The sequence below is a fragment of the Pseudorca crassidens genome, chromosome 3 (genome assembly GCF_039906515.1).
Source record: "Pseudorca crassidens isolate mPseCra1 chromosome 3, mPseCra1.hap1, whole genome shotgun sequence".
Taxonomy (NCBI): domain Eukaryota; kingdom Metazoa; phylum Chordata; class Mammalia; order Artiodactyla; family Delphinidae; genus Pseudorca; species Pseudorca crassidens.
This window is the reverse complement of record NC_090298.1, coordinates 39,809,947-39,822,205: the sequence shown is the minus strand read 5'-3', so window position 1 is coordinate 39,822,205 and position 12,259 is coordinate 39,809,947. Positions and strand designations below refer to the sequence as shown.

General features: G+C 35.0%; 1 long non-coding RNA gene across 1 annotated transcript in view; it reads right to left on the bottom strand.

Moving 5' to 3' along the window:
* The window catches only part of LOC137221275 (uncharacterized), a 51,351-nt gene extending 39,339 nt beyond the window's left edge, over positions 1 to 12,012 (bottom strand). Inside the window, exons 1-2 of the long non-coding RNA XR_010941957.1 lie at positions 11,873 to 12,012; positions 8,292 to 8,380 (exon numbers count right to left, since the gene is read on the bottom strand). This is a non-coding gene — a long non-coding RNA (uncharacterized lncRNA). The remainder of the gene's footprint in view (positions 1 to 8,291; positions 8,381 to 11,872) is intronic.
* Between the last annotated feature and the right edge of the window lie 247 nt (positions 12,013 to 12,259).

Genomic DNA, 12,259 nt, shown 5'->3' with positions numbered 1-12,259 from the left:
TCTCATTCACAGGAGAAAAGACAGGGTGAATCCTTAATCATAAAAACTCAGTACCATGCAGAGTGAAGTAAGTCAGACAGAGAAAAACAAATATCATATAATATTGCTCATATGTGGAATCTAGAAAAATGATACAGTTGAATTTATTTGCAAAGTAGAAATAGAGACACAACTGTAGAGAGCAAACTTATGGACACCAAGGGAGGAAGGAGGGTGGGATGAATTGGGAGATTGGAATTGACATATATACACTACTATGTATAAAACAGATAACTAATGAGAACCTACTGTATAGCACAGAGAACTCTACTAAATGCTCTGTGGTGACCTAAATGGGAAGGAAATTTTAAAAAGAGGGGATATGTGTATAACTGATTCACTTTGCTGTACAGCAGAAACTAACACAACACTGTAAAACAACTATACTCCAATAGAAATTAATTAAAAAAACCAAAAACTCAGTACCTCGTCTTCAAGCCTATGAAGACATAGCCTCTTAAAATTAGGTTGTGTAATTAGATGAAAACATATGCAAATATAGGCACATTTTGCATTTGGAGGTACAGTGAATGTACCAATTACATTCATATTCATTGAAATATATTACTTTGAAGGAAAATGTTTCAAAATATTCAGAACAATTTATAATTAAATCATCCAGTTACTTTTTTTTTTTTTTTTTTTTTTTGCGGTACGTGGGCCTCTCACTGCTGTGGCCTCTCCCGTTGCGAAGCACAGGCTCTGGACGCGCAGGCTCAGCGGCTATGGCTCACGGGCCCAGCCGCTCCGCGGCACGCGGGATCCTCCCGGACCGGGGCACGAACCCGTGTCCCCTGCATCGGCAGGCAGTCTCTCAACCACTGCGCCACCAGGGAAGCCCCATCCAGTCACTTCTGAGCAAGAACATTTTGATGTTCCAATAGCTGCTTGAAAGTTTTAAAATATGTCTTTAAAGTTTTTTGCACAGTCGGAAAACTTAAATCATGTCAAGAGTAAAGAAACCTGAACTCACTATTTTCTAGCTTCTTCCACTGGCATCTCATGGAAGGAAGGCTCAAATATTCTCTTGCTGTTAAAAATCATCAATCCTCCTCAGCTGTGTTGCTGCTCTTTGTGCCAGGAGGGTAACCCAACTGCTTTACTAAATCCCAACTTGCTTTAGAGAGAACTGAGCATTTGCCATCTACTCAGCCTGGATGCAATTCAGAAAGAAAAGAAAAGCATCAACTCACATTTGAAGTTAGGCCCAGGTGGGCACGAATGGATGTGGACACCCATGCATCAGTGCAGAACTTCCACAAAGGAGACTGAAGGTAAATTCCTCTCCTTTGAACCATAATGCCTCTAATTTATACTGCAGCCTGTCAACAAAGCATTAACATGTGCTTTACCACAAGGCCTGATTGAAGGTAAGACAACAGGCTACAGCTGCCATGTGTTTATGTGTATATATATATATATATATATATATATATATTTTTTTTTTTTAACCTCAGTTTTTTAAAATACAATTCACCAAAATAAAACTAGTAACTTTAGGACATAGAAGCAGGCTTTAAGTGATAAAACTAGCTCATTCATTTCACAAATATTGGTTAAATACCATCTATGTGCCTATACCCCTCTCCTGGGCACTGGGTTATGTATCATAACTGCAAAATTATGATGTCCTCCAAGTCGCAAAATTTCTGTCTGGTTAACTGAAACATGTGCATTAATATTTTTGCCAAGTTTTAAAACAGACTATTTGGTCACTGTATCAGTGAAGTCTGGATTTCTGTGCTTGTATATTTATAGCACTGTTCTTTCCTGAGAATTCACAGTGCTTTGTACACTTTTCTCATTGTGTCATTAAATCCTTATAAAATGAGGAGGTTCTGGCAATCATATTTTTATATGTAAATTGGTAAATCTAGGTATATTGCTTTCTTGTACTTTGAAGAGTCAGTGCAACACATACCATTTATATATTACAAATGTTTAAAGGAGAGATGTAGCAATAGAAGACTGTCTTTCTTTTCCTTCTGTTTCCTTCCCTTTCTTTCCTCTCCTCATCCTCCAAATTGAGCACTTGGAATGCAAGTTTAGAATTAAGACTGAGGAGGTGTTTGAGAAGCAAAGAATTTGGATGTTTCAGAGCACTAGAAGAGTGAGAGTGAGAGCAAGAAAGAAAAAGGAAGTAGAGAGAGAACTTGGAATAATGGAATGTTCTGGATTGAATTAGGCTCCTCCCCCAAATATTCATACATTGAGTCTCTAATGTGACTCTCTTTGGAGATAGGGTCTTTAAGGATGTGATTAAGGTTAAATGAGATTATAAGGGTGGGACCCTAATCCAATAGGACTGGTGCCCTTGTAAAAGGAGGAAGAGACTCTAGGCACTCTCTTTCTCCCTCTCTCTCTCTCTCTCTCTCTTTCTCTTTTGCCTTCTCTTTCTCTCTTTTCCTCTCTTTCTCTTTCTGTTTAGCTTTCTCTTTCTTTCTATTTTTCTCTTCTCTCTCTCTGCACAGAGGAAAAACAGGGTAAGGACACAGCAAGAAGAAGGCAGCTGTCTGCAAACCAGTTAGAGAAATCTATCAGAAACCAACCCTGCTGGCACCTTGATCTTGGGCTCCTAATCTCCAGAACTGAGAAAGTAAATTTATGTCATTTAAGCCACCCAGTATATGTTATCTTATGGCAACCTGAGCAGACTAATACATTGAAGGAAGGCTAGGTATAGGTGGATGAAAGAAAAATTGCCGTTGGCAGGGTACCCAACATGACTTTATGAGAAGGAACGTCTTATGCGGAATTGAGGTTTTTGTGCATATGAACCATGGGATTCCATCTTGTGACCATAACTTTAGTAGAATCTGCTACAATTATGTATGCTCATTGTTTACCTTTTGTTTTGTTCCTAGCAGCCAAGGAAGGGGCAGAATTTCACACCTGGGTAGACATAATGCAAACCAGGGACAGCACACACAAAGAGGAGCCCAGGGGCACCTGGTACCCAGGGCATTACAAGCTGGGAACAGGAATGACATTGCAGAAATTTGGGGGATAGATTTAGACTTTGGGAAACCTTATCTAGACCAGGAGATATCTATGTTAAAATAGGTTGAACGAGGAGCCTCAGTATTTATCTCTAATTTAATCCCTTAATTTAAACATGAAGGAATTGGGGCTTTGAGAGGTGAGTACTAAATTCTTCCTGTGCTGCATTCTTGTCCAGCTGGAAAATAGCAACCAGGTTTTGGAACTGCAAATGCAGTGCTTTTTTGTTTGTTTACTGTGATACTGCTTCTCATTTGCTATGGACTATATAACACAATTTTGATTTTTTTTTTTCAACCCTTAGCCCTGTACCACCTCTTTAAGCTTCCCAGTCTTATTGGCATAAATTTGATTTGAAAATTCATATAATAATTATACCCAGTGTTGTTTGAAAAACAAAATGAGATGATTAGATATGAAATTGCTTTGAAAGCTGTAAAGTTGTATAAAATGTAGGGTGTTATTGTTACTTATTGTTCAACTGTATAGTAAGTTCTTGTAAACATGTTTTTGTTCATCTGATGAGAGAAATGAGATTTCATTTTCAAATCAGAAACTGTTCAGACTGGGGAAATGCGCTGTTCTTAACTAGTACTGGAAACATCATTGATTTTTGTCAGAACACACAAACACACACACACACACACACACACACACTTGTAGTAGAAACATCCAATTCATGAGGCAGAAAAACGGAAAGGTACTGGGACTTCCCTGGAGGTCCAGTGGTTAGGACTCTGTGCTTCCACTGCAGCGGGCCGGGGTTTGATCCCTGGTGAGGGAACTAAGATCCCCTGTATGCCATGTGGCGTGGCCAAAAAGCAAAGCAAAGCAAACCAACCAAAAAAAAACAAAAAACAAAAAGGGAAAGGTACCAACTTTGCAGTTAAATGGGCCCAAGTTAATTAAGTAGTTGCTTATCCCAAACTACATTCCTGAACATCTCTATGACTCAGTTGCCCCCTCTGTGAAATGGACCAATACTGTATTCTCAGGGTTGCTGTGGAGAATAAAGAAGTCAAAACAGATACAGTGTGGTTTTCTGAGTGTTGTTTACAGGAATACATATCTGTGTAATCCTTACAGGAATGACTAATCAATGAACTGGGAATGACAGAGTATTGTCACCACACAGTTGCCCAATACATGACAGGAGAAGCACACACATAGCAAATGTTACTTCCCTTCTCTTTAAAGAGAACCAATCCTAGGTAGACTTAATTCTGTGAAGTGAAAGAGAGCTTTATTAAAAATGACATTCACTATTATATTAAGACTAGGTTTCCTTTATGTAATAAAAAAAAGCAGATATGAGAGATAAACAAGGCTGGGGTAACAAATATATATTTATTTTGTCAAGTGGGTTTCCAGTCAGCCCTTAAAGCTGTTTACCTCAGTAAAGAACTGGCTTACAATTGATCTGATTTTCTGTCAGGGGGATTGTGTTAATGTTAACACAGCTCCACTGGGTCTGGCACATGAAAGTGGCCCCAAAGGGTGAAGGCAGTTACTGAAAGGGAAAGAATAGAAGGGCTTTTAAACTCTCCAGTTTCTAGTACATGTGAGATCATATTGGACGTGGTACAGACATTGCTTTGCCATGAACAGTGGGGCAATTCAAAGACTCATATTTTTGCATCACAAGTACCAAAGAAAATATTTACATTTTAATCCATTTCATTTTTAAGCATTTTTTGTGGACATTTAGAATACAGCAATTTTGTCTCAACCTGAGTTAATGTAAAGACAAAAAATTTTAAAGGTAAACATTTATTTCAATAAATGTTTTTTATTTCTTTGGAGATTTAAACAAGAATATCCACGGTAAGTGGAAAGGTAAACCAACTTCTAAAAAACTGAAATGGTAAGAAAATAGAATTATAACAAAGGTATTTTGTTCCACATACTAACTGATGCTTGGGAGCAATTTAATTCTTGACTGGCTTTTAGATACTTAGAAATTCCTTCCCTGTATGCTATTTAGCATTTGATAAAGATTCTGACATTTGGGACATAGTTTTTAATTGAGCTGAGTGTGATAAAGAGATTTTAAAGTGCCCTAAAGGTTTGTCTGAGTAAAAATATTAACTTTTGGCAGTGTAAGTGTAAAACTAGAATAAATTCTAGAACATAAAATATCTGTAGCAATCTAACTAAAAATATGTTATTCTTATATATTATTTCTTTTTCTCTTAGTATAAGAATGACTCCCTAAAGTAACATTTTGGAAAATAATGTTGCTATATTCCAAATGCACTGTACATAAAAAGCCACTGCAATAAAAACTAAAATGTGTTACCTACTTAATATTAGAAAATGTATAGCTTGTTTCTTCAATATCACTCTAGTTGTATTAGCCAAATTAATTAAGAATACTTTAGGAAAGTGTAAAATACACTACTGTTTTAAAACACTTTACAAAATTAAAAAACAAAACAAAGACCAGTAAAGCAAAGCAAAGAATTATCTTGAGGTCAAATATATTCCAAGAAATAACATAGCCAGACAGAGGTAGGACTTAGAATAATAAGGTAGTTCTCAATTGTATCCAGTCCTCAAAGCCCGTGAGAACTCCCTTGTTACTCTGATGGGCACAATATTTCCAATACCTAACAAACTAGCTAACAAAAAAAGAAAGAAAGGAAGGGAGAGAGGGAGGGAGGGAGGGAGGGAGGAAGGAAGGAAGGAAGGAAGGAAGGAAGGAAGGAAGGAAGGAAGGAAGAGAGGGAGGGAGGGACTAGATAGCAGTGCAGAAATAGGCATAAAAATCAATTTTGCAACATTGTCCCAGAAATGGAAATTAAGTCCTTCTACTGAAGTTCCTAGAAGTTGACTAAATCTAGGCTCAGGATAGAAGTTTTTATTCCAATAATATCAACTATAAAGGATCCAATGTATTGTTCAGTGGAAAATTTTATCTTGAAAAAAATAAACTGAATCTTTTTATTGAAAGTGTTACTTATCCTGACAGCAATATGTTGTTGAAGTTCAGAAGAGAATCTCTCCATTGATCATCTGATCTGAAATTTTAAATGGTCTTTGACCAGCAAAAGGTCACCAGAGTAGCTACATATTGCTTTTAGGCTACCTGGAACCAATGTGCCCTTTCTAACACCCACAGTTTCCATATGTGGTATCACCTTTTCTCTGTTCTGTGCCATTTTGGGAAGTTGCTATATCAAGTTGCTGAGTCCTCTCTCTAGGGAAGTCTGGTTTTTGAAAACTTCTTTTAGAGACTTTCTGTTACCATCTGTACACCCAAGAGGCAAGAACATGTCTTCAATACAAGCAAATGGTTTTTCTCTCTCCAAGGCTGAGGAATACAAGATTTTTAAAATTGGCTTACATTTCTCCTTCATTTCAACTAAAGATCAGTTCTTGCTTCTGAAACTTCATCAGTTTTCTGTTTCTTCAGCATTCCTTTGAAATTCTATGTGACTCCATATTCTTACAGTAATTTTCCCTTGGGCCAAGAATTAGATTTTTTTTCCTCCCCCGCTAGAAACTAAAAGCCATAAATACCAGTGTCAACGATGCAGTTAACCTAATTCTTCTCAATCCTTTATCATCCTAGGCCAACCTTACATATAAGTAAATTTAGACATAGTTAGGCCAAGAGTTAAATTTGGCATGGAAGTGATCAAACATTACTCAGTTTCTGGTACCTGTGAGATCAGATTTCATATGGTACAGACATTGCTTTGCCCTATTATTTATTGAGTGTTTGTCATGTGTCAGACACTATGATGAGGATTGGTCATGAGTTACATCATTTAATCCTTACAACAAACCTATGAAGTAGGTCCTATTATGATGACCATTTGGCATATAAAAAATTGATCCCTAAATTAGAGCAGTTGAGTAGTTTTCCCATGTCTTGTGGCTAGCAAGGCAGACCTAGATGATAAATGCACCTCAGAGAGGAGCTAAAGAAAGTGTAAGCAATGAACAATGTGGTAAGATATATGAATAAATTTTCTCCAGAGCTTTCCTACTGTTAGAAGGAGAAATGTTTCTCTCCCCTTCCTTCTTTCCCTGAAGATAATTTCTTTTTCCTTTTAACTTCCCTGGTTATCTTTTTGGTCAATGATAGCCAGCCATTGATTCCAACTTCTCAGTTGAATAGATTTAATCTATCAAAAATTCTGACTTGAGGAATTTAATCTCTTACTCCTTCATTCTTTTTTGGGTAGGCATCTGCTCAAATGGCAGATTTTTTAACTTCTAGACCCAGAGAAAACAGATAGTTAGTGCCTTTTGGTATTTGTCCTAAGCCACAGTGTTCATTTCAACTTTTATCAATAATCAAAAAATCATTTTAATGCTCCAATCTGCAGACCCACTAGCATTATTTTTTAGTTGTTTCTGAACACAGATGAGAGAGAAGTACAGTTTTGTGTGCTTGCTCAAAATCATACATTTTACTATCTTTCAACACTCCCATTCTTTACATAAAGTTGTAGAATTTACCATTTAAATTAATATTGACTCAGACTAGAAGAATGGCCCATAAGAAAATAATTCTCACATTCCTCAGCTCTCCAAAGAGGACACCATTGGAGCCACTGATACTCTCAGCATTGAGATCCCCAAATGATAAATGATCAACTTAGCTATTTTTTTAATAGGGGAACGAGAAAAGTGGGTAGAAAATAATATAGGAGAAAATATGTACTTAAGAATCCCTAAAGTTGACCATAACTGGTGTAATTATCCTTTCTTCCCCTGACACCCTATGCATACATTAAATGATTTGGAAATTTAAATCTCTTTTGAATGTGCAATATTAAGCTTACACAAAATGTGGACCCTTATCAGGATCACTTAGGAGCTCACTGGGGAAATGTCCAAGAAATTAATCTTAGAGATTGAAAGGTACATTGAAAGAATTGTTCAACTCATTAGAAGAAGAAAAAAGAGAGAGAAAATTTCAACCTATAGTTTATATATGGTTTATGATAAGGCACTGCTCCTACAACCTATAGACTAACCTCAACTGCCCAAAGGTAGAGTATGTCTAACTAGTTCTTAGAAAAAGAGAAGTCCATGGGTTTTCTGAGCCAGGCCACTTACAGTAGATAAGGGATGATTGGTATAGTTTTCTCAAGGGTTATCACTAAGAAGAGTAGATTCAAACATTGAGTAGAGCTCTCCTAACTTTTCAGTCAGGAAGTTGTAGGTAATGTTCTTCTGTTTCTTGGAGGGGACAAGAAAAAGATCAGCAAAGACCAGTATCAAATGAATTATATTACCTGAGCACTTTTCCAGATGGGATCAATGTCATTTTCTGGAGTTGAGATGGCTTTCTCTTTCTTGTTATGTTCTGATTAACTAGGTAAGCCTAGATCATCAAATAAAGAATACAAAATATTAACATATGTCAGGACAATGTCAGGATAAGTTGACACTCTTTTCAAAAAAGCATTATTCAACAGCTTTTAGTGTAGTCAACTAATCCCTAACTATCTAATGTCAGTGGACCAGCATAGACTGCTCACTGAGAGGATCTTCTGTTGATTTTCATGTAGAAGTCTAAACCAACTGGGAAATCAGTATATTAAAATTAGGCCAATGTTAAAGCAATGGTGTGAGTCACTATTTTCCTAGGAAGACGGCCATGGTTGTATCAATCCATCAGAAAGTTTAGTATCACCTAATTCATCACTATAGTTAAGGGCAGAAAATAGAGATCTTTTCCACAAGTACATCTCTTAGATACTATCTCCTGATCATTTGGATTTTTTATTACAGTTTGTCCAAATTGTGGTGATATTAATAATAGAATGGTTTATTACACAGGCTGTAATGTTCCACAGACTTTCCTTAGAATCCTCACTGTGGACTTAGTAGTTAAAATTTTTGATATTAACTTGCTTTAGTTTCTTCATTGGTAAAATGGAGCTATAATACCTATTTAGTACAGTGGTTGTAAGGCTTAAATTAGACATCAACTGAAAACTATTCAATGTATATACCAAGTACTCAATAAACTGCAGCTAGTATTATATCATTGTCATCAATATCAGAGACTATGAGTTTTAGAAGCCTTATATAAGGATCATGAGTCTTCAATAGCACTGCACAGAGATTTTAGCCTTAGGGACAGTTAAGTTACAGGTCTCTTGTGTGTCCTAAACAAAGGATTACTTGAAGAGTAAGGGTTAGAAGAGCTTGATGATCCACCAGTGAAGCCAAAGGCCAGGAGACAGCTGTAAGGCGGCATGAAGTAGTCCTAACAATACCTCATCTGGATGGGGAGGGAGGTGGAGACTTCTATACCACCTCCCACCACTCAATCACAATGGTTAACACCGTAAATTAATAAAAAAAAATAAGTTAAATAATAAAATCAAACAAAATATAAATGGAGAAGTGGAGGTATCAAAACAAAACCAAAAAAAGAAATATATGCATTTAATAAACCCAGGTATTAGGCAGAGTGAAAAAATCCAATCAAAAAAATGTTATGCATGGTTCCCTTGATAAAAAAATTCTCTAAATGACAAAATTATAGATGGATAAGAGAGTAGTGGTTGGCAGGGGCTAGGAATGGGGAGATGGGGATTGACATAACATAGGAGGGTCCCTTTGTGGTAATGGAACAGTCCTGTGCCTTGATTGTGGTGGCGGTTACATGAATCTGTACATGCAATAGAATATTGTAGAGCTACACACACATGAGTGCATATAAAAACTGCTGAAATCTGAAAGTCTATAGTCTAGTTAGCAATATTGTGTCAATGTCAATTTTCTGGTTTTGATATTGTATTATATAAAATGTTACCATTGAAGGAAATTTGTTGAAAGGTTTATGAGGACCTCTGTACTATGCTTTCAACTTTCTCTGAGAATCTAATCATTTCAAAATAAAAAGTTTAAAAATTTAAACACAAAAAGAAAGATTGAGGCAATAATCACAAAAGGCCTAAAATAAAATGTAAAATTCTTAATAATTATATAGCAAAGCCATGTAAACATAAAATTAATAATATATAAATAGATGTTATTATATAATTTTTAAACATCTGCATTTCCAAATATACCATGTATAGATTAAAAAAGCAAATATAAACTGTGAAAATTATTTATGGCAAGATTGACAGACAAGGGGTTGCTCCCAAAAATATATAAAGAGCCCTTACTGTTAAAATAGAAAAAGTCAAAACTCTCAGAAAAAGTGGGTAATAATATGATGATACAACTAACAAAAAATTTAAAATGACAAACATACAAAAAATATTCAACTCATGTATTAATCAACCATTTATTTTGAAAGTAAGAAACTTTTTATATGAAATCAGCAAACACATATTCTCATATAGAAGCTGATATATACACACAGAAGTGGGAACTCTCATACATATGAAAATGGGAGTGTGATTGGGCACAACTATTCTAGAGGGCAAATTAGCAAAATATTTGCTAAAAGCTTAAAGAAAAAACAATACAATTTTTTAATTTAAGGATTGTCTATTTAGAAATTTGTCCCACCAGAAAATGGATTTATGAACAAAACAATTCATCATAATGGTATTTTTACAAATAAAAAATTAGAAATATTTTAAAAAGTAACTGGTAAAATAAATTGTATTATTTCTTTACCGTGAACCCATTACAACTGATGTTATAAAAGTATATTTATTAACATAGAAAGATGTTTATGATGTTTATGTTATGAAAAGAGTAATATAAAAATATATTTTGTTAATAAAAACTTACTTCTTAGTTTCTCCTGACTTTCTCTAATCTTTATTAAAGTTAGCAGTGCCAGTATTTAAATTATATTTTGAATGACATGAATTTTATCTTATTGTTTATAATTAGTCTTTCAAAAATCATATTTTATTTTTGTTGTTTCTTCTTAAAATAATTTTTTCTAAATATAAAGAAATTATAAAGTCATACAAATTCAATATTACAGAGGTACATGCTATAGAAAGTAACCCATCACCCAATGAGAACTACTCTCAAATAAATCAATGTCACTAAATTAAAATTAAACATAAAAAAGAAAATAAAATTCACCTATGATCTTTTTTCCTATCTAACATAAATATCAACCCCAAATCTTTGCTGTGTCTAGCTGAGTTAATACTCTACACATTTCTTCTAGATCTTATAAAAGCAAAGCACAGAAAAAAATCCCAAAGAAAACCCTAATATCCTCCATAATAATGTAATAATTAGATTACATATAATTGCAATCATTACAATAGAAAAATAATAATGAAACTATTAAAACAAATACTTTGTATCTCCTAGTAGCATGCACTTTTATTATGGTTTCTCTTGATTGACAATAAAATATTAATCTTGAAGAAAATAAGTTCGAACCATTATGGATATTATTGTTCCTTGTCATAAATTTTGTCTTTTTTTTGAACAATTGGAGAATATATGTTGTTGAGACCATGATATAATCAAGTGTTATTAAGTGTTAAACTCTGTGTGAAATATTGAAAATGCAAATATAATTAGGATATGATTCCAATCTTTTTAGAATATCATAAAGGTAAGAGAGGCAGACAATTGAGCAAATTTTTATAATACATTATAAATATAATATAATACATTATAAATAATAAGAAAAAGATAAAAGGTACAAAAGGGAAGAGAAGGATTGTGATATGTCTTTTTTTTCAGGGGAAGTTTCAGCAAGATCTACCCAAAAAAGTAAGAAAGCTTTATTTTACAGGATAAATGAGATTTTGCCTAGCAATAGGGATATAAATGATAATCCAAATAAAGAGTATACACAAACATAACATATAAAACAATACAGAACCTTTGGTAGTCCAGTACAGGTGGAACTTAAAAATTGTGACACCCTTACCCCATGATCCCCACCTCCTCGTCTATACCATTGTGTAATCCTCCTTGCTTGGGTGTGGGTAGGACCTGTGACTTGCTTTTAACCAACAAAATATGGAAAAGATCATAGATTGCCACTCCTATGATTTTGTTACGTTACCTAAGACGTCTATTTTGGTAGCAGACAGGCTAGGAGATGCTTCTTACTGGCTTGATGAGGTAAGCAGCTATTTTGAGGAAGCCCACATAGCAAAGAACTGTGGGCAGCATCCAGCTGACAGCCAGCAAGAAGCTGAATGCCTCAGTCTTACAATCATAAGAAAATGAGCTCTGCCAACAACCTAAGTGACCATGGAAATGGATCTCTTCCCTAGTGAAGCCCCAGGTGAGAACCTATCCCTGGCCGGTA